The sequence below is a fragment of the Bombus terrestris genome, chromosome 7 (genome assembly GCF_910591885.1).
Source record: "Bombus terrestris chromosome 7, iyBomTerr1.2, whole genome shotgun sequence".
In the NCBI taxonomy this organism is placed as follows: domain Eukaryota; kingdom Metazoa; phylum Arthropoda; class Insecta; order Hymenoptera; family Apidae; genus Bombus; species Bombus terrestris.
The window spans coordinates 21,996,754-22,019,610 of record NC_063275.1 but is presented as its reverse complement, the minus strand read 5'-3'; the positions used below and the strand labels follow the sequence as shown (position 1 = coordinate 22,019,610).

At 40.6% G+C, this 22,857-nt stretch overlaps 1 protein-coding gene across 1 annotated transcript in view; it reads left to right on the top strand.

The window, feature by feature from the left end:
- LOC105665946 (UPF0489 protein C5orf22 homolog) overlaps positions 1-22,857 on the top strand; it is a 321,845-nt gene that overhangs the window by 5,590 nt on the left and 293,398 nt on the right. The window lies entirely within an intron of this gene.

Genomic DNA, 22,857 nt, shown 5'->3' with positions numbered 1-22,857 from the left:
CAAGATTGATACCATTATTAAGATAAACTAGGATGAACATTTTTTTTACTGGAACATTTTTTCTACTATTTACTGGAATCGCTAGCTCGCCGCAGACTCGATGAATTTGGCTGCACGTTGGATATCTATTTCTATTTCGACTTTGTAAGTATTATTTAAATTATTCTTCGATCAAACGCAATTTTAATTATTCGGATTAAAGGGTGGAATTTAAATTGTATATCGTATATTGTTATTTGATAAAATGAGATTTACACATCTTCGATGGTAGAAAGAAATTTTTCTCAAGCTCCACGTGTTTCCGTTTTCCATTCGCCTTGATTCGCCGGTGACTCTCTTTTTCGTTGTCGTCAAGGAAAGGCTCAAGAAGCTTGGTTGTGGGGGGATCGCGACAATGGACAATGGCGCAATAATCTACAATAGAGATCCGCTTGGAGATTCCGTGTCGAATGAATAGGGTCCCTAGGACAATCATCTCGTAAACTCGGTTTCTTTGCACGCCCCTCCTCTATCGTTTCGCGGCGTGTGTTCTTTCGTTCCATATTTCACGTTTTGTAGTTCAGCGGACGCAAGAATCACCTACTTATGCGAAGTTGTTCTAACTAAGGAAGTTCCCTCCCTGTGTTCCATCGTGGGCAACGTGACCTACGCTACTTCGTGTCTGCTTACCGTAGTTCGATCACCCAGCCAGTTGCTTTCGTTGTTCGATGTCGATAATGAAAAGCATGCGTAGCATCTAGCTAACAAATTACGCTAATTTAAAGAACACCGAGCGTTTTTCGTTCTACCGGGGAAAGTTTAATTTAACTTGTTTGGGCTATTACGCGTAATCGTTTTCTTCGATCGCGCGCGTTACAACACGCGAGATTTTCTCTGAACAAACGCTATCAAACCTCTCTTAGAGAGATTCCAGGCTATCTTCAGATAACGATACTCCTTGGGAATTCGCGGAATGTGATTCGCACGAAAACGCTTACGTAATTGGGACCTTTCTGTTCTTTTACGTCCGGTACCGTGACCACAGAGATTTCAAGCATTCCTCGAATTTCTGGAAAAACAGCACCGATGTCACGGAATACGCGATCGGCCTAATGTGTCCCCATACCTAGTACATAGGAGTAAATACCTGCCGTGACTGAGAGACCTCGCGTCTCGGTTCTTTGAATACCGGTATGGTAGAAGCACGTCGAGATTTTCACTCGGTGTCTTAATCGCATAACTTGTTCTCGGTAATGCAAGCGAGGCTTATATTTCCTGCCTTTTTTCACAGGCAACGTTTATCAACACATTAGAAACGCGAGCTGGAGGAAAGTTCACGGGTTGTAGAGCACAAATTGCTCTACGCTTCGAAGTTTGAACGACTGTCTTTGTCGAACTCCTCAACGAAACATTGACCGCTGCATTATTTACAAATTACGTCTGTTATGCGAATAATTATTTACGGAAGCGTTCAAATTCACGCGTGAAATTGCCTCTAATTAAATTTTCCACCCTTTTCTTCTGATTGTTGCTCGAATATTTATCGCGCCAGTATCTTTACGATACGCGTTTAAGAATACTCGCGTGGAATTTCAATTTTTCTTCCCTCGAAGAATGTGAATATCGGTCGTACATTCTTACATGATATTACGATAAGTTGAAGTTAGGAACTTTCATTTTCTAGCGTTTTTCATAGTGCTTTTTAAACTTTAGCGCGCTAATAAACTTTTTCATAAATGTTTGAAGAAAGAGAGTTCGATCTTTACTTTATTAAGTTAGTAAAATTCTGTAACTTCATTTTCGTATAAATCTCTAATGTGTCGAACTATGGTAACTCGATCGAGGATTTCATATAAAAAACGATCTTTCAAAATTTCTATCTTTTATCATAATAGCGAAAAGATACTCCAGCATCTCTAATTTCTATTCGATACATTTCGATTACTTTGAACAAAATATTCATCGCTGCATTTTACGTAATTTCTGTGAATGTATCTGTAATTATATCGCAGGAGGATCACGTACCTAGGTATGTAGGTCACGAAGTTGTGAATCTCGCGATAAAAGTTTTTATATAGTCGGTTAATTTTCATTTAACCGTAAGCTAACGCGTAGATTACTTTTTATCATTTTTAATGATTAGTGTATCATCGTTATTATCTAAATTATTGAAAAGTTTCGCAGTGATCGTCTTGTTCGATACAGAAATCGAAAAAATACGATGCTCTAAAAAAATTCATTCTCTTCGATTAAAAATAGTAGATACTTTCATGTATATTGAAATATTTTAAATAACAAAGTTCCTAGCTATACAAAGCTTACGCATTGAAAAAATCGAATTAATTCCATCGTGTCTGCCATCCGTCGTGCTTACGTACCCCTGTACATAAACCCGGTGAATTAAATTTCATTATATCGCGCTTTTCGAATAACAATAAACGCAGCTGCTAATTGAAATCCCTTTCGTCGATTCTCTTTTGTACGCTTTGCTCGTCGATCTTATCCAATTTTTACGTCCGTGGTTGTTGCGAAAGCGAACGTCGAACATTTTTACAGCTGACGCGAGAAGCTATCGGTTTCAGCGAAGGTCGCGTGCAATTAACATAAACGCTTCGTGCAACCTGAAGGCGTGACGTCGCAGATCCGAGTCGATAACGCATCGTGACTGCATCAGGCTACATCTGCACGTGCATCGCGTGTACCGCGCGGTGAATTTGTTCCGTGAGGTCGCGGGATTCCTAGGTGAACGCTAGAGAGACTGGTGTCGTCCAATTGGTAGCCTTGATTTCTATGGCATCCAATGGTCGACGATGGTACACTTTCCAGGAAGAGGTGGCCCAACTATCGCCGCGCCGCCAGAGTAGGAGGACAGAGGTTGCCCGAGGTGGGAGAAATCTAGTGGATGGTGAACGCAATCGTCAGCCATCGAGACTCTTTTTTCCTATTGCCATTACGCGCATTGTATATCGTCATTGACCACTGCCAAAGTAGAATAGGTATTAGGTATAATTTTTCGTTCATCCATTGTTTTCTATGACTCCTCAATGTAGGTTTGCATGTTAGAATTGTACGTTAAAAATGTACATCTGTTAACAGGGTAAAGGATAATTCTAAGGGTAGTTATGAGCGTGTGTTATTGAATAATTCTCGTCGTAGATTTACGAGAGGTATTATCTCAGTACTCCGTTATCTTAATATCTTCTCCTGGTATCTTAATTTTCAAAGTTGGCTTCTATTAGCTACAGATTCTATTTCAATTTCTTTTTATCATTCCGAGCTACTAATTTCACGGCCACTAGAGATCCCTTCTATCCAGTCGTCTTCTACGATGTAACGCAGTACGCGTTGTCGAGTTTCGAGGAAGTTATCGCTCATTTACGAATAGAAATGAATTCACCGTGGATTCGATCAGCTTACGATCGTGGTATCCCTATCTGATGGCTTATCGCGATCCAATTATTTCCCGTAGCGGTTACTATCTGATTCCATGGTGCGGTCGATCCATCATCATTAATGCCGGTGAATGAAAGCGTACAAGTATATTTTGAGGAATGGAAGGGCAATAGGTCGGGGCAATAGAAACACCTATACCCCAGGTGCAGCAGGTCCGGTGTAATCGGCGCGAAGAAATAAAAGGGTGTTGGTTTAAAGAGTGGTGCGCGAGGTGATGGCAGGTCAGGGCCGAGAAGGTAGCACAGGAACGTGTCTCAAGTCGCAGGAGCGTGGGCGCCAGTTGGCATATCACGATCGTCGTCAGGTTGCTCTACACATATCGCCGGTTCTTGGTGAAAAGAACAAAAGGGGCCGCCACCGACGTGGACCAATCGCGAGCATGGTCTCGGCACGATTCGACCCCGAGGAATTAGTAGCATCGACCTCGCAAGGGGATCGGTTCCTAGGGATCTCGATCCTCCTACTCCTCCCTTCTCCGTCGTGGTCGCTCGTTGCTTCTTCCCCGTCGATTGATTCGTCGTGGTTGCCTCCTAATTGATCGTTAGCCGCGTAACACCAAGGCGGCTACGTGGTTGCCTGGAAATGTTCCCGATCGGTTCTCGAACAAGAGCTCGCACACAGGGATCGATCCGTACGTGGGATCTTGGAACGTTTCTCGGTGGTAGTTACGTGCGAACTCGCGGTTAATTGCGATTGCACGATATGATTGAGGACGAGAGATCTGTAGAGGATTTGTAGAGGATTGTAATATAGAATAACGAGAATTTGCTGTTGCAACCTGTTAAATATATTCAAAAGAATTAAATAAATTAATAAATATAAATATGCTTGCACAAACGTATTTGCCAAGACATTGTATAACTGCTCGCTGATAACTCGCACATATACAATGATTCGCTCGCGATCGCGTCCGTTTATTTATACTGGCGGGGGGGGGGGGGGGCGGAAAATTTAAATTTGTCTTTATTCGACGGTTGCACGTAGCAGCGACATTGTTTTACCCGGAGTTCATTTATTATTACATTACGTGTATCCTAAAGATCTTGATAGTCCGAGACAAAACAACAACGTGATTTGAATTGTCCTCTACTAATGTGCCGCTACATCACCCCCCCCTACCAGTGATAACGTTTTTATTAAGTTATATTTATAAAATTATTTACACTATTTTCTCCTTGGTCATCGCTATTTTAAAAGTTGCCGATACATCCTGTGTCCGACAATTTACGATTCTTAACGGAAACTTGCCTGAAACCAGTCGGGAAATCGGACTCTTCGCTCAGGCCGCGTAACGTACCTATTCCTGGTGTTTTCTTCCGTCGTTCGGTTATTGTTATTTGCACCGCTTTCGTCGCGGGTATTCGATTTTTGCTACGTTTACGTTCCTGCGAATTGCTCTTTTAACAGTGCACCTCGCGATTTTCCGCTGTTCCGCTTTTTTTAGATTTTCGGGTTCTGCAGCGGGAACATTTTTCCTTTGACTTCGCAGAGACCCTCATAGCTTTAAAGTCATAATTTTTAAATTGTCCTACCCGCTTATCATTTTTCGCCCGCTCCGCGTGATGAGCTCCGCCGATCAACTGGTCAAAGAAAGTTACCGAATCTCTGGGAACTTTCTTCTTCATCTGCGACTTCAATTACGAGTAAATCGTGTTCACCTGTACATCCTTGGGATGAGGTCGAAGAAGCTCGACCAGAAGCGCTTTTTCTGTTGTCTGATAAATATATCAGTTGGAATATACGCGTCTTGTTGAATACTTCGGTGTATATCTGATAGGCTGGTTTTTTTGGCAAAAATGTTTCTTGTATTAATCTTACAGCTTCCGGCCGGTTGTAAACGTTTTCTCTTACTCCGGTTCACAATGTAGAGCACTTGTAGAGGACTGTAATATAGAATAACGATAACTTGCTGTTGCAACCCGTTAAATATATTTAAAAGAATTAAATAAATTAATAAATATAAATACGCTTGCACAAACGTATTCGCCAAGACATTGTATAAGTGTTCGCTGATAACTCGCACATAATGATCGACAATTTGTAGATGCTCGGTATACACTGATTCGCTCGCGATCGCGTCCGTTTATTTATACCAGTTGGGGGAGAGCCGGAAAATTTAAATTTGTCTTTGTTCGACGGTTGCACGTAACGGCGACATTATTTTGCCCGGAGTTTATTTATTATTACATTACGTGTATCCTAACGATCTTGATAGTCCGAGGCAAAACAACAACATGATTTGAATTGTCCTTTACTCATGTGCCGTTACAGATCCTATCGCGACACGCGTGCGTATGCGCGCGAACAAATAAATCTTTTGTCTAAACACTCTGCTAGACTTGAATAGCGTCGGCGATATTAGGAAGGCGAGATGTTCGAGCGTTGCTTCTAATTGATTCTACGATTGGCATACGAATGGGTAGAGCGTTACACGCGCGTCGTAGAATGTCTACGCATCGTTGGACATTCAGAATGGCAAAGTTGTGACAAAGGTCGAGTTTGTTCGTTGCACTTCATGGTCCGGTTTCGTTGGAATTTAGCGGGTACGCGGCCGTACTTAGGCTGTCTGTCTCGTTGCGAGATCACGGTTGAAAAACTTGACTGGAAAGAAAACTTTGCCGCGGTAACTTGAATGACAATTAGAGCAGGATCGGATGGAATTTAGGCCGCCTGGTCCGATCAGGCACGCACGCTTAGCCGGAAGCCTATTAAGCTGGAATTTCATAATGGGGGAGTGCCTGTTGACTATAGTTTCGATGGGTTATGCAACTTTTGCTCGTTACGGCGAACAATCGGCTTTCCTTCCGACGCGTATCTGGATTATCCATTCATCCGTGTTTTGCTACAATTAAAACATCGTAAACGCAATTTTACGCGTTTTATATTTTTCTTAGTGTTTCAACGTAGCGCTTAGACGATAGAAGAAATTGAATATAAAAAAGGCAGAAAATCCAACCTGATTTCCCTATTTTCAATTTTAATTAGGATTAAATAAAATGTGTTTTTCTATCAGCCTTCGCGAAAAAACGAAACGAGCGAACACGTCAGAATCTTTCGTATTGAATTATACGTGTATGGAAACGAGCGAGAAGTTGATTTCAAAATGCAACAAATAATTATGCACAATCAACGTTGGTGGATGTGTGCGTACGAGAGAAAGGGGAGTCCGATGCCTGATTTCTTCGAGTCCAGAGCAGATGTTTGTTAAGTAGAGTGCCGTATACGATACACGTAACTTTGGTAAATGTAATTCCAAGAAACTACAGATACGTTTAACGCGAACAATAATGCATAAGGTCTCGTTGCCATGAGCATTGCGCGACCGGGGCCTCGCGTTTCCTCCCCCAATTACATTCGATTCTTGGTATTACATACGTTCGCATGACTCGTTTTTAGATTCCTCAACAGAGATACGTGTATTGCCGGGAGGTCCGATCTGGATGATGATGATTATGATGATGATGATGAAGATGATGATGATGGAGATGGTGATGGAAATTGCGATCGTGACGGACGGTAAATACGTACATCTGTCCCTGAATCCCGAAGTGTAGTGTGTAGAATTAAGTTGTGTTTACGGTGTGAATGATACCTTAGCAACTATAAAGGATACTGGCATATACCCGAAAAAAGTGCTACGCGAAATAAGCAGCTGGTGTAATTGCAGTTACGGAAAGGATATAATTGCGATGGGAAATACCATACAGCGTGTTACGTTACGGGCCATATATACGGCTTGCGAAATTTTTCATCTTTACGCGTGTTTCTCCTTCAATTTCTCAACTCGAAGTTTCAAAGCTAAAAACCGATAATGTCTAGAGAAGAAATTTCGTTATTTTGTTGCTTCGTTACAGTTTCACTCGCTCGTAACGCACGAAATCCGTAAACTTATCGTAAAACACGCTCAAGTATCGCGTTACGTTGCGTATTTCTATATTTTTCGTTTCAAACGTTAACGGCAGACGTGAATGTCTCCTAGCGAACAATCCGAGGAACAAACATTCGTCTTGCTCGTACCAGTTTCGTAGTCCGTGATGTAATAAGATCGAATATTTTAAGACATCGATCAAACCGTGCTATCGTTTCCTGTTTAATATTTCTTTTGCGAGAAAAGAGCGAAATAAAAGAAAGGAATTCCATCGTTTATCGATGCATACGTGCAGTCTCGATTATCCGTATCAGTCCGGTGCATTCAAAGCCGAGCTATACGCAATTGAAATACGAAGACAGCTGTATTGCATTTACCGTCAATAGAGCCGCGCTAGTATTATGGCAGATCAAAATCATACAGAGAACCGTATTCACGTATATCGCTCGACCGGCTGTGTGTTTCGCAGACCTCTGAATGATTACGGGTAATGCCCGACCGATTTCATACTCGATATCCGATAAAAAATAAGAGCAAAATATCTCACGTGGCTTGTCTGGACACCGGCGATTCGTTGAATGCACGCTCGAGAATGTCACGTTACAACGAGTTTACTATCTGACTTCGAACGAGGTCGCCTTGTCAGAAGCAGCCTTGCAAGGCTGATACCGCGTCAACCTCGTACCTACGCGGAGAGAACGGTTATTTTAGCCTGCCTTTAGAAAAATTGCTTCCCACTAGAGCAGCACGCGAGACTAGCGCGAACAGGAGAGAGAGAAAATGTATGGCATTCGAATTGCGGCTGCGCTCGCGAACGCACAATGTTCGAAGGAGGCCGGACAACCCTGCGTTTTTATATTTCTTCGCGTAGTATGGAGCAACGTATATCGATGGTTCTCGTTCACGCTCATGCGGTTACCAATAGTCACGATCGGTCCATATTTAAATACCAGACGGCCGTATTAGACCTCGACTCTATTATTTCATCAACCAGATGCGTAATAAAACTGGCTGTCGCGTAGTAACAGCTTGGAACTGAAATGCACCGTTGCGCAATCTCGTTGTTCCTCTTGGTACATCATAAATCTGAAAGCCCAGCTGTTCGTAGTCTATCAGAAGTAATCGTTTCGATTTTACACGCGATACCGAACAAAACCGTTCGTTACTATCAAATTCTCTGTCAGTAGGCACACAATCGTACGTCTCGACTTTCTTATATCGTACAATACGTATTACCTGTATCGGAGCAACGTCATTCCTGAAAAAGCATCTTGTTCGAATCGACCACTTCATATTTTTCTCTGGCGTTATATTTACACAGGGAATCGATGTTTCCACCGGATCTAAAAGGGGTTTTCAGCTATAGCGAGCCACGTTCCTCGGTGACGAAATTATACGGCGGATTATCTGGTCGCCTCGTTGTCGGCACGGCACTGAAAGCGAACGTACGCTTGGTTTTTGATCTTACCGCGACGATTTGTACCCGCGATCCACGTAAGAAGTACGTGCCCCGTTCTCTTGGCCTGGCGAAGGGGAAGTGTCCTCTCTCTTCCTATCTCTCTTTCCACCGCTTTTTCTCCGTTCCACGAGAAGAGAAGAGAAAAGAAGAGAAGAGAAGCGGAGGGAAGAGAAGAGAAGAGAAGAGAAGAGGAGTCCGTGGGTAAGATCCGCTGCCGTCTCTCAACAGTTGACAAATAGTCGTCGTGGTCTTTTCCACGTATAGAGTGTACGCGCAGCCTTCTGGTGCGCGGTTATACGCGGCCTGGCTCCCGCCATGGGCTTTCGCGATTTCTTTTTCACCCTCGTGCGTTTCACCATGCGCATAATTGCCGGTGGGTGTCTCGCGTGAAATGCAGCTGCGCGCATGCACATTCAGACGTCTGTCAAGACACCGGGGACGTTCGTGCGTAGGCAGCCGATGCCACGACGCCGGGGATAAGATCGGCCCCGAGGCCCGGTGATCCTACCGTTTTTTCTTTCTTCTTTTTCCTCTTCTTCTCTTTTCCTTTCTTTTCTCGATCTCCGATCGGATCGCAGGAAGAAAGATACCGGCCGAATTGTAAATTCATAATTTCCTCGAGTATCGCGTTTCTTCTTAACTCCTCCCGTAATCAGTCCAAACTCAAGAGAATTTCGTAAGCGTGTCGCCACGAATTATAGCCACCTCGTGTGTCATCGTGCGTCGCGTTATAGTATTCGATGTTTCTTCGTTTTCTTTCCCTCGTGTCGGGGTGGCTTCTGTGAATATAAATGAATTTCTTATGAAGGGCGAAGATAAGATTCATCGTGATAAGTACGTTGGTAGATATCGGTTTATCGTTTTCGATGATATCGTTTCTTACGATGTTTATCTGTAATATCGTGACACGCTATGTGCGTCCTGTTAAAAAATGCGTTTCGGTATTGGTATCCTCGCGTCTGAGTTTGCGTGTAGTCCTCTACTTTATTCGATAAAGTCTGTACCAAGGTATGCTACGTGTAGCTCCTAGCTACGTTTTCAGATTTTATCAATTCGTTCGTAGAAATGTTTCAATACGTAAAACTTAAATGATATAATTTTATGATTCTTCTATTGACTATACTTACTAAGGATTGCCGCTAAGTACAAGAGAGATCAAGTGATGTATTGTCATCAATGATTGGCGCACATCGTACTCAATAAAGATTGCAAGATTGCATTCAATAAGGATCGCTCTATCTTATTAAAGAATAATCGACTTGGGCTCGAAAATACCGTACAACAGTTGTCCGTAACCAAGAGCTATTCTACATTAAGCAGCATTATTAGATAATGGGTGACTGTGCACTGTGTACTTTTCAACAGAGGTTATTATTAATTCCTGTGTCTTCAATTTTTACGAGTGTTGGAATTTTGCCTTATACTACTCCAATTACTCCTTGGATGGCGTATATTGTATGGTTAATCAGTAGCCATTGATCGTCATTCTGAAATTTATGTGATCGTTATTACTACGTGAGTACCACTACGTTTCTACGATTTCTCTTCTGATCAGTATTGGGAAATAATTTATCAGCCCACGAGCTTTCCTTCGGCAATACCATTAATAAATTATACTTCTCAGAATATCTCACTGTGCCAGTAATGAAATTGATATGTGATTTCTCTGTATGTACGATCCTCCTTTTCGAACGCGCTGTTAAGAGGCCAGCCATTCGCAAGATTTATTCATTAATGTTTGCTACAAAGATGTACAAGAAGCAAGAGCACATCGTTGATAGAGCGAAGGTGTCATAATTCATCAGACTATATCCGGGTGTTTAGATTTGGCGTAAGGCATGTAGTCGACGGTGGTGGTACTTGGTGCGCACTAACTCGGCTATACGATAAATTCCGGCTGGCTTTGGATGACGTATAGCCGTCCTCTCGTTGCGAGTGTATTAGGCCATGTTGTAAATCTCGAGTTCTTTCTGGCGTTGCACGTGAAATAAGGGGAAAACTGCAACGTGTTAGCAAAAGGAACAGCGTCGGGTATGAGACGCACGCAAGAAAACAAAAATGAGTTAACGAAAGGGGGAACAGAGATGAAAAGAGAAAATGTAAAGGAGAGAGAGAGAGTTTCGTCTAGCGCAAAGCTCTTCGAGCAAAGGATGATAGATCGGCAGCTTATTCGGTGACTTTCTATAACAATCTCGTAATTTTGGGGCTACGTAATTTTACAAGCAACGAGTCTGTGCACAAAAGTACGAGATTCATAACGCTGTCACTGCGAAGTGGCTTCCCGTTTTTCCCTTTACCAATGGACAAGCTTCGTAATGTTCTCTGGTGAGATTCCATGAAATCTCTGTAGAAGTTTAGAGTGAATCCATTAGCGGGTGACAGCACGCGAAATTAAACGTGCCGAGAGTTAACACTATTAGGATATACGAGAAGATTTATATTTTTGTGGTCGACTTGGTTTTCACGTTCCTATCAGGCAAAATGATCGTTTGATTTATCGAAAAGTGTGAAATCGCTTGAACGACTTGGTCTATGTATCATTTCGTTTCTTCATCTTCGCGTGGATAGCAAAGCTTTGTGCTATTTTTAAAAATACTATTGTTCCTCGTTCATAGATTGCAACTATTTGCGAGCACTCACATTTTTATAAATAATAACTAATGGAGATTCGTCCCACCCTTCCTATATAAAATATAGATATTACAATGAGCGCTCTACTTTGCATATTTTATATACTCTTATATATTATTGCACGTTTTATATATTTTTGCATTTCCATATGTATAATAATTATCTATTTGTTAAACGGTAGACAGATTACCTTCAGAATTCCTTTAATAATCCGGACAATTATATTTAAATTTTTGAATTTTTAAGGTACCACTTGATCTAAGATCCATTAAATCAACTCGCTTGAATTAAAGATTTTATAAATGCAACGACCAGGGTAACGATTGTTATAATTAGCGCTGGAACTATATGAAGTTCGAATCTTATATTAATTTGTATACGAAGAAACTTGAGTCTTGGAATTAACTTTGCTTTTAGAATACGTGTTGAACCTAATCCCATCCTTATGTCTGTAACGCGAGCTACGTTTAGAATGACGAAGTTGACACAAGGTATTTTCTCTAATCTTTCACCGTAAGATTCATTCCAGCTTGTGTCTTCTGCGCATATGCTCCCTATTTAGTTCGTAATTAATTATGAAAGATGCGTGTAATATTTGTTTCTGCGCAAGACTTAGGTATATTGTACGTTTAGAGGGGACAAGTCTTTAAAGTCTAAACTTACATGCTATTCATCAATTGATATTATTAGAACTATCGCCAACACTGTCGCATATGCGTTGCACACGACACTTTGATTTGACCCTTTGTAATCTAGTCTCGACATACAGGAATCAGTCGTACGGCATTCTATCGCAAACCTTTTACTTGTTTTAAGTAGACCGGTTTCTACGTTGTGCTCATACTGAAAGCAAGGAACATTTGATGTAATATATGCACATTTTCATACATTATAGTACGCGTTAGGATCGTTGCATAAATTAGCCCAAAGTTGGTTTACTTAAGAATAAGTTGAATATTTAAGCGTGAAAAATGTCAAAGCGCTGTATTGGAATATATAATTATTTTATAACATACCATTTATACACTCCTTTTAACACTCTTATAAGACATTTATCGAACTTTTTGTTCAGCATCTGAAATAACATGTGACATCGTGTTTACTGATTAATGACGACACGCTTTAACTCTTCATGCTGGTCATTTATATATGCATATATGTATCTATGGTGTCGCGTGTCATTCATATACTTAGACCTCTGTCAACGGCTATATTTCATCCCCAATATTTATTACTTGTTTATTTATAATATGAATTTTGAATTATTCCCCGAAACATCGATCTGTCGTACTCGGGATTGAAATTACATTAGTATCCGTGTAACCGACTACGGGAATATTGTTAGGATGATCGATTTATCGGTAATTTATATGTTTGCTTGGTTGCACGGCTCTCTTCGGCTGATACCTGGTTAAATATACACTTCAAACGAAGGACAATAATTCTTCATCAAACGCGAACGAAATTATCTGGATCCCGTTTCAACCGCGCAAATTTGGATGCTAATATTTCCCAGATGTCACGACGCTCATATATCGTTTCCTAGAAACGAGATGCGCAGCGTTGGTTGGCATTCCTTGGCTCTCGCAGCGAAAGGTTGCTCTCTGAGTTATTGCCGGCGCATCGATCCGAGTTTTCACTTGAAACTTCACCGGCTAAGCGGGGACGGATACCTTCGCCATTCCGTTGCTCGCGAGCGCTGTCCTGGTTGTTTATTATGCGTTTGTCTTACTTACGCACCGACCGCGATTTATTACCCGGGTACACCTAAGTTTTCTGTGAACTACCCCGAGACCTCTCTCGCTCGTAAATGCTGACGAGCCCGCCAGCTTCGACCACGAACGTATTTGGAATCGCTAGGCAGGTTGCAAGAAGAGAAAATTGCTCATTGTTCCAGATTTGATCTTTTCTTGCTACATTGAACAGACTGCTACTTTCGACGCCAAATACGTATAGTCGCTTCGCGGGCGAACTGACGTTTCCGATAGACTCTTCGCTTTCTTTTTCAACGGAGTCCTTTAAACATTTCTTTTTAGTATTTTTCGTCACACAGTAGAAAGTTTAGATTAAGTTTATTATGATTTCTTCCTTTCTTTATTTCATTGACCGTAGAAGGAACATTTCCTATCGAACTTACACCAACGTACAGTCGAATGTACAGAGCAGATAAATGAATGATAAATAGACTCCGTCAAGAAGAAGCTATCAGTCAGCCTTCCTATTAATTTCTGATCAACAGGAGATCGGTTGTTCGATGCTTGTCATTTGCAACCAAGTGTCATGTTCGATGATTAGATCGACACGTTCAACGTGTATTCAATCACCTCTGGAAATCACGAAACAACGATTATCTGATCCTTTGGCATCGACACAGCGTGATTCTATTAAATTTTAATTTTCAATGCTGGACGCGATTGGAATAACGTCGGTTATCGGATCTGTTGATCCAACGATCCGCGACCTTTTATCGGCTTCCGCTTTTGAAGCGACTTCGAGGTAGTTGGTGGAGATCGTGTGCTTGTCAGGAAGGGAAAGAACAGAAACCGGGAGAATCGCGCTTCTTCTCCGCTTTGTTCGTTTCCCCGGATCGGTCTTCGTCGACCGGTAAACCTCGCGTTTCCCTGATAGCGTATCGTAATTAACGACTAATTACCGTCGACTCGTTATTTAATAGAGTTGGAGCCTTTTCTCGGGATTCACCTCGCGCTGGATCAACTGGTTCAACTTCACGAGCGCTCCGGTTAGCGTTAATTAGTCGCGCTCGTTTCGACCTTCGGTGTACCTTGTTAATTATCGTCCAAACGATCTTCCGGATCTATTCAACCTTCCTGCCTGCTTCTCGGAAGGATCCTAGAGAACCAGAGAAGACAAGATCGTGGCGGACGTGCGCCGGGACATATTTATTTCTGCCGGTGCCGATTCAATTCTTTTCTCCCACGGTAACGCTGCTCCGTTTCTATTTTCGCGGCACAGCCACCAGTTTAACACCGGCGTTAATCGTCAGCGCTGGCAATTAAACATTGACGTATCGCCCCTGCCGTTGAATGCGAGAATCGATCAGACCGAGCTGTAACGAGCTTCTCCCCTTCTGAAGATATTTCGCCGATGCATGAGAGACGGTCGATGAGAATAGCGCTATTGTCGTTACACACTCGTCCGTGTGTAGCGATGAACTTGCGCAATAGGCAGTAATTATGACAAAAATTAGTCTTTTTCTTCACGTTCGAGGATGGTTTTGACAATTTTTGATTGAAAGCAATTTATAGATTGTATCGTTGTTATTAGCTAATACTTGGGAGTGCAAGCACATAAGGCATTAGATGGGAATAAGAGGCAAGAAATAAGAATGTGTAAAGATGATTTATGACGAATATCCGATATCTATGGTTCTATGGGTGCGCCAGAAATAAGACGTTTCTAGAAATTACAGAAATAAAAATTTTAGGGAATATCTTAGGAAAAACTTTATAACTGGAATAACGAAAGACGTGTGAAATGAAAGAAGGGAAACGCAATACGGAGAAGGTTAATGGTATGAAAGAGGAATAGAATATTAAGCAAATAGAAAAGAAACAATGATAACGATATTGCTATAGATCGTCAATTGAAAAAAGATGTTTAAGTAGATCATGTAAAAGATAGAGCGATAGCTTGGAAACAGAACGAACCAAGAATATTCGCGAAGAAAATAGATTTGAACCTAGAAAGAAGTAGAAGAACGTATTCTTGAAAGATTCTTTTGGTTAACGATCGTTGGCCATAAGAAAACAAAGATATTTCGAAGAATAGGTGATAGAAATAATGTTCGAAACATAAATACTAAGCGTAGTTTACAAGTTTTACTTTTATATTCTCGAATAAAGTACACGAATAGCATCGCGAAAGCTTCGAATGGATTTCACACTGTAAAATAAACATTTATAAGGTTGATCGAAGGAGCAATTATATGTAGCTAGAACACCTTGTAAAACGAGTAATATTTAATCTATCATCTCGCATAAACTTCACCGAACGACATTCGTCTTTTCTGTTAGCCAACCACGCACTGTTTTTTAGCGAAGTTCGAACATATCCGGTTGCATGGACGTTCAGCTTATTATTCTTCCTTCTTGGAAGAGCCGCATGGTTATGTGAAGTTTAGAAAGAAGATCTAGAAGAGCTGCCCTAGCCAGGCGAATACGTGGGCGAATGTATACCGAAGATGGGTTGAAGAAGTGAATCGGCGGGGCCTAGGCAAACAATTCAACTTATCTTATGAATCAACGTTTGATCCCTGGGAACGAGTTGTTCATTGAACAGCCATTTCTTGTGCCTCTGGTAGTCAGGTTATTTGAAAAAACAGGAACGTTACTTGAGAAAGCAAACGACCGCGTGGTTAGCGAGTGGGTGCTAAACTATCTGCGACATGAGTATTCGATTAACCTCGTGAACTCTGTCTAACGCCCGGAAAAAACGAGGAATATCTTCTTCTTATTTGAATTTCGCTTTCTAACGTCGATGTTTTGGTGCGTTCGTGATAATTAGCGTCGTGGTTAGTTTACTGTTTTATTATTCCATTCGGTTGGTCTTGGTTGCATCACGTACAGTTTACGACCGTCTACAAACTTTACGCTCGAACCTTACGAAAGAAATAGTTTTTTGTGTCCTTCGTTTGTAATTTATTAATTGAGTATTATCCAGCCAAGCTTAACTATTAAAATAATCGTCCGACCAGTGAAAGGGAAATCCATCGATCAAATCAGTAGACGGTAGAATTAACACGTTCATTGCCACTTGGAGTTGTTCATGATAGGGAAACTTTCATTACTTGAAAAAAAAGTAATCTTTGTTACAGCTGTTTATGTGGCTTTCTTTATATAATTAAATCAATATTTACTTAAACTATAGTTCGATTTAAAGTATCATCGCCGCGCGTTTAACACCATTTATCGTCCGCTTCTTTCTAAACACAGAACGTGTTGGCCATCCACTTGACGTTCTTCTCTGCGAATAGGTAAGTGTTTGAAAGTACGTGATTTAACTATCATTTTCGACTTCGCAGGTTTCTATACGTTTCTAATCCTATTTGACAGCTATACTCCTAATAATCGTTTCCTCAAAGGCAGGCTCGTTCGATGTGTAAAAACTAAGGCAATTCCTTTTAATGCCGCAGCATAGTAACGGATGTAGTTCTTCTACAACGTACGCTCTTGTCATTAGTGTGTTTTCAATGAAAATTAGACGCGACTCAATCTGTATTCGAACCTTCCGTTAAAGGGACAGAGTCGGCATTACTTTAAATGAAGCGACAAGAAAAACTCTGCCATCTGTCGCAGCCTGCGAACAAAAAGGATAGCCGTTGCTCCTTTGACTGTCATCGACTTTTTCCACGTGGAAGACTGGCGGTTTTTCTCTGTCGGGTCCTACTGTACGCTGTCAAACCATATTCGATTCCGAACGAGTTCGTCTCGTTTCTTCGGCACATTAGCCTTTTCCGCGGTCTCGAGTTCGTTTTTCCGTCGCCACGGAATCGCACGGAACTTGCTGCTGATTATATAAACGAGCTAGATCGCTGTCACTGTGGTACAGCCATTCGAATTGATCGGAAGTTGACGAATCGGCCTTTGCCTTTTCCAGAACATCGTCGTGTTATCGTGCACGCAACCATTCCACCTGGTAATTAATTAACGAAAAATCACGTTAATCGATCGACACACGCATGTACGGTGTCGACTTGCTTTCCTTATACAAGAAATCTCATCGATCGAAACTCGTTGCAATCGCTACACAGGTTCGCGAAAGTATTCGAACGCTTGTAGACATTCGTTATATACATTCATGGATATAGTATGTGTGTTACACGAAACACTTTGAAATTTCATTGGCAGAGTTATCATTTCTGATTACCGTTATTACGTTGATTAAATTTTACACAAATCATGATTCGTTGAAAGTAGTGGTTTGTTTTAGAGATTTTCCATAGATACGAACTTCGGTTTCAACAATTTATTGCCTCGATAGTAAGCTCGATATTCAATTGGCATTCGATTTTATAATTTGAAAATAAAGGCGGGATTGGAATCTAAACGAATATCAATTACTATCGAACGTAAGAGTATGGCAAGCAGTAGCAATAAACACCGTTACATAGTAATACAATATTGCTTAAATTCTTCAAAATCTCTCGTTTGAGATACAAAGTGAAAAATATATCCGATAAAAAACTTTTTCACATCGCTGTAAGTAGAGCCTGCCTTCGTTATAGTTAATTGCCAATTCACACCACAAGCCGATAAGTCACACCAGTTCACACCATAAGTCGATATCCCAGGACAGACAAGAAGTTAAAACTATCCATAATCGATGATAAAATTCCGACACGGTGAATTTAAGCGCAAAATCGCGTGGCGTGATCATTCGGTGGAATGTTTTCGCGTTTCGTTCTCTTTGTTGCTGCAACCAAGGAAAAGTAAAAGAAGGATAGGGGGAGGAGTTGAGTCGGTGGTTTTTTATCGATGCAGCTCGCAAATAACGAAGCCGGTATAATTGGTATTCCTTCGCGGTGCCGGGTCTTTGCAGGTTTCGAACAAAAGGTGTGATGAAAAAAATATCATAACGACGATCGGTTCTTCTTTTTCGCGTCTCGAGACCGATAGTTGCCACCTGTCGGAGGTTCTCGCCGTTCTGTCCGAGACACGAACAGACAGAAAACATTGCGATAAAAGCGCCGCGCCAAATACGGTCGAGTCGTCCGGGACATAAAGCTTGTTTTGAGGAATCATTAGAGGTGAAATAAAATGCGGTACGCTCCCTGCGCTACCGTGTCCGGTTGGAACAGGCACGTATATAGCCTTATGGCATCGGTACCTTCCACGGCTGTCGAGGGACAAACGTGTCCCTTGCCGGCGCAGACATGACGTAAATACGACATCCGGCCCACAGTGACTTACAATTTCATCCAACATATCGGAAAATTAATTACGAATTTTCATTAGACGCGTTACGATATTCGTATCGGAGAGTTCATATAAGAGAAATACGGTAAGCCCGATTTCGTTGACTTCTTGGCTTTTAAAACAAGTATCTTTTATGTCACCCAAAGGCTACGCTGTTTTACGAAAATATGGTTTACGCTAACCGTGGAAAATTTTTATATATTACGTTTACATATTACACGCGTGTAAAGTTTTTGAATATTAAAAGACATTCGACGCGCGTTCATTTTTATAAAAATAAATTCTCCAAATAGATACGGTTGTTACGTAGCATTTCCTGTATTTAGGTATCTTCTTCCTTTTTAAGTACACCTGACTCGTTTTCCGCTTTAAATGTGATTCGATTTCGCCTGAAATAATCGGAGAATATAGAAACTTGCGGTTTTTATTTCACGCAAATTGCAATTTTGCTTTAGTAAAGGAAAAAGAAATAGAATAGAATAGAAACTTTGGCTGTCGGCTGTTTGTCATTTCGTATCTATATAGCAGATGACGTTAATTAGATATAATTAAATAGCAGAGGGTATCGGCTGGCGAACCGTTCGAATTCGAGCGTGAGTAACGGTTGTCACGATTGTTATCGATCGCGGTATCTTTGGGGTAAAACAGGTCACACGTGTATAGCATCGGCGATCGTCCTCAAGATCGTTAACGGTTCGAACGAGCGAGTTTTGTCAACTGCCTCTTACCGTATACGAGCGTGCTTGTAACGTAAACATACAATTAATGTAAATCACATTCTTTCCAAGATCGATCTTGATGTCATGCTTATCATACTTCAACGTGGAGACAATTAAAAATTTTTGGGTCATCGAGTTTATGTTTTATCGTTTACTGTAATCTCCGGATGGATTTAACGAATAAATAAATAACGTGTTCAAAGTTATCTTTTAAATGCTTTACTTCTTTTCTTTTTATCGAAGAAGGGGAATTTGTGACCTACCATCTACTTGTTAACCTTAGGATACAAATACTTTATGCGAATTTTCTTGAAAATTTTAATTTTACAGCTACAATATCGCACATTTAATCTTCCCGTGAAAGCTTTAAATCTCTTTTAATCAAACATATTATTTTCGACAAACGAAGGTCTTATTATTCATACAAATTACCAACATTCGTATTCTAGGGTTAAGAAAATTTTCTTACGCCAGTGTTGAATGATAATTATTCTTATATTATCCACACGATGATAATTTAAGTAACCTTATTATTAGCGCTTTTAATTATTAACTAATCTCTGTTAATTTGAATATCCTCCACGTATGTTTGATAATGTCGCAATATATTAAAATGATAAAAAAGCGCAAGACAATCTTTTACACAAGATACTATCGGTATCACACCGTTTTTCTTAGATACGACAAACCTGAATTTTCTTTCGTTACAAAAATTCTGAAAATATCCATAACAATTATTAAACATACTTCTTCTTACTATCCGTGTAATATCGGTAAACGTTTAAAAGCGCCGATATAACGCAAGTAACACTATTATCGAAAGGAGAATAAAAAATCGATAGAGTGGACTCGTCACCTGTCGTTTTTTTCCAACGACTTCGTCAAAGGGCGCAAAGAGAAATTGCCAATGCGGTACGAACCAATGCGCGCGTGTTGTTTTCCGAACGGAGCTCATTGTTTCGCGGTGTTGTTCGCAGCAACGAAAAATCAGTTGATCGTGCCATAAAATCACGTTGGCATTTATTGCGGCGCGTCTTGCCCTCGCTGTACTCAGTCCATTTGTAAAACAAATGCAAACTCGTTCCTGGGCTCGTTGCCGCCTAAGGTTGCCGCTCGTTGTCGCTCGTATGTCCCTTTCACAATCGGTAACTTGCAAAAATAGGAAGAATATATATATACACAGTTTACGATTATCTACAAATCGTGTGGCCGTTAAAGGAAAAAGTCATTCCTTCTTCTTCCTCACCTGTGACCTATGGTGAAGAAATTATCTTGCATATATGAAGATATCACATCGTATTGATGTTATGTGGAATGAGAAGTCGATTCGATTCTGTGATGGTTATCTTTGGTGTAACTTCTTTTTCGAAAGGTTTGATCAAATGGTAGGATATTATCGTAAAAGTTGAGCAAGCAAATTTTCCTCTTTACGGAAGATGAATTTTGAGTTTCAAACGTTTACGGTTGGAGAAAATTAATATTTTTATATAAATATCTTTGGTTCGATTAATTGATTAATCATAGCTTCAAAATTTGTTTGGGTCATTATCATATAGTAGATATTTGGTTAATTTGTTCTGTAAGAAGAACAACAAAGAAAACTTAATATTCATAAGTTCGTTTACAAATAAATAGTTACATATTTATAAATTTCTACCAATAAGATTATTTTACCCTATAGAGGTAATTATTATAGTACTACGAACAAGAAACGCAGGAATCTAATACGTGAGAAGCTTAATTGGTCACACAATTGCTTGACAAATAACCTATTAATCCAATAATACTCTAAGTAGTATAGTATAGTAATTTTCAGGTATCTCAAGATCCTCGATAGCTCGAGTACTCAATTTGTAGAATAATTAGCCGTGGAACAAAAGACGCGAACTAAAATTCCAATTTGTACAACAATCTGATAGGTTGACTCTCCTTTCCATCGAGTAATTGAACGATCATGCAAAAATGTATGTCGGAGCTGCGATCTTTGATCTACGAAAGTGTTCGCGTCAGCGTGATCGTGATTGAGTCGATAGAACGAAAGTTCAGGCGAACGTGTTCATTTGCGGCTCCTCGTGTGTTAACACGGATTTTCACGATCTACATTATTCAAAATCACAAGCAGACCTCTTTTTTTCTTGGTTTAACTCTGGATACCGGCCGACTCGGTACTAGTTCCCAGCACGAGACGGCCATTTATTATGGGAGACAAAGGTTACGCTCGCGGGCCGACAATGGTTGTAAGTGCGCGCTTCCAATGGCCGTCGAAGACAATGCCTGAAGTCGGTTTAATGTCAGAAGGGCGAACGATGCATAATTTATTAAGTTGATCCTCGTTTCGCGCCGCGGCTTCAGCGTCATCCGCAGCTGCTTATCTTTCTCCCTTTAACGAGACAGTTTCTTACCAGAAATGAATATTGCTTCGTCTTGACATTCATATTATTCCGTATCTTTGATATGATCAATTGGTAATGAATTTCAACGCGTTCCAGATTGTAAACTTTTATGTTTCGAGGTATAAAAATTAATGTCCTGGTTTAAGGTACTCTCATTTTACACAGATTATTTTAATTCATGCAAATATATAATCGATTTCGGGTAATACGTACAGTGTACCGAGTCTGTCATAAAATCAGAATGCATATTAACGAATTTGCTGATGTTAAGAATGAGAAGATGTTGTTCGAACGTTTTCTTTATAATTTTTTGCCAATTGAACGCGGAAGCTTGAAACGCGTTTATCTTCTTGCACCCTTTGCAGTACTTTCCGATTTTAAAGAAGGAACGAAGGTGACAAGATTACGACTGAATAAATGTAAATAAAAGTATGTTATATGCGTTATTTATAAAACGACGATGAAAAAGACATAACGATAATATCGTTAGGGTAAAGCGAACAATAGCACTGTTACTAAAAGTTGCTGTATATTCCCAAAAAGCATCAGTGAAATTGAAAAGATTCAACTCTCAGAAAATTCGCATTTAAACTTTGCCCGGTGTTCTTATCGATGTTTCTCGCTGACGGTGAATAAAGACTCGACTATGTATCGTTTTTAATCTAACCAGCCGAACCAAGTAACAAGTTTGCGCTGCAATTATTACTTCCTGCATGGAAGTAGGTCGTAAATGCGTATTCGCAGAATTTTCACCGACGTCGGAGGGGTGAAATTAATTAACGAATCGTCAAATCGGATGCGGAAGATTGACTGGTTATCGGCTTAATACTTCAGAAGGGTGGTGAAAAAAATTGCCTTCAAAGGAACGATGGTCGCAAAACTGGAACCGAGCTGGGTCCGCAAATTAATTAAGGTGCTCACAATTAACAGTAATGAAAGCGAATGTTTCAACTACCTCGTTTTTAAGAATCCGGCTCCTGCCGGGCACGTTCCTTAATCGCAATTAACCGACTGCGAAAGTAATTAAGATCGAGGACCGTCGCCACCGAGTGTAGAAATGAAGAAAAGGTTTGGTCGTGACAAAAAAAAATACGCGGGGGAAAAAGTGAATAAGACGACCGTCCGCAGGAACCCTGTAATTAAGGTGTCTTAATTGGACGCTTTCGCCTGCCAATTATCTTTGTGATTCACTCGAGGAATATTGCGCCTGTTAACCCTATCATTGGAATTAGGTCATTTCTGATTCAACGAATAAGTAACGAATAGCTCAAGCATCGTGCAGAGGGAAGGATGCTCGATACTTGGTATCTTCATCGTTTTCGTTTGAATTCTCGTTCGCCGCGACATTGATATCTTCACTACATCGAATTGGGAATTACAGGTAAATTACGCTATCTGTTGAAGGTGATAAAGTTGATTA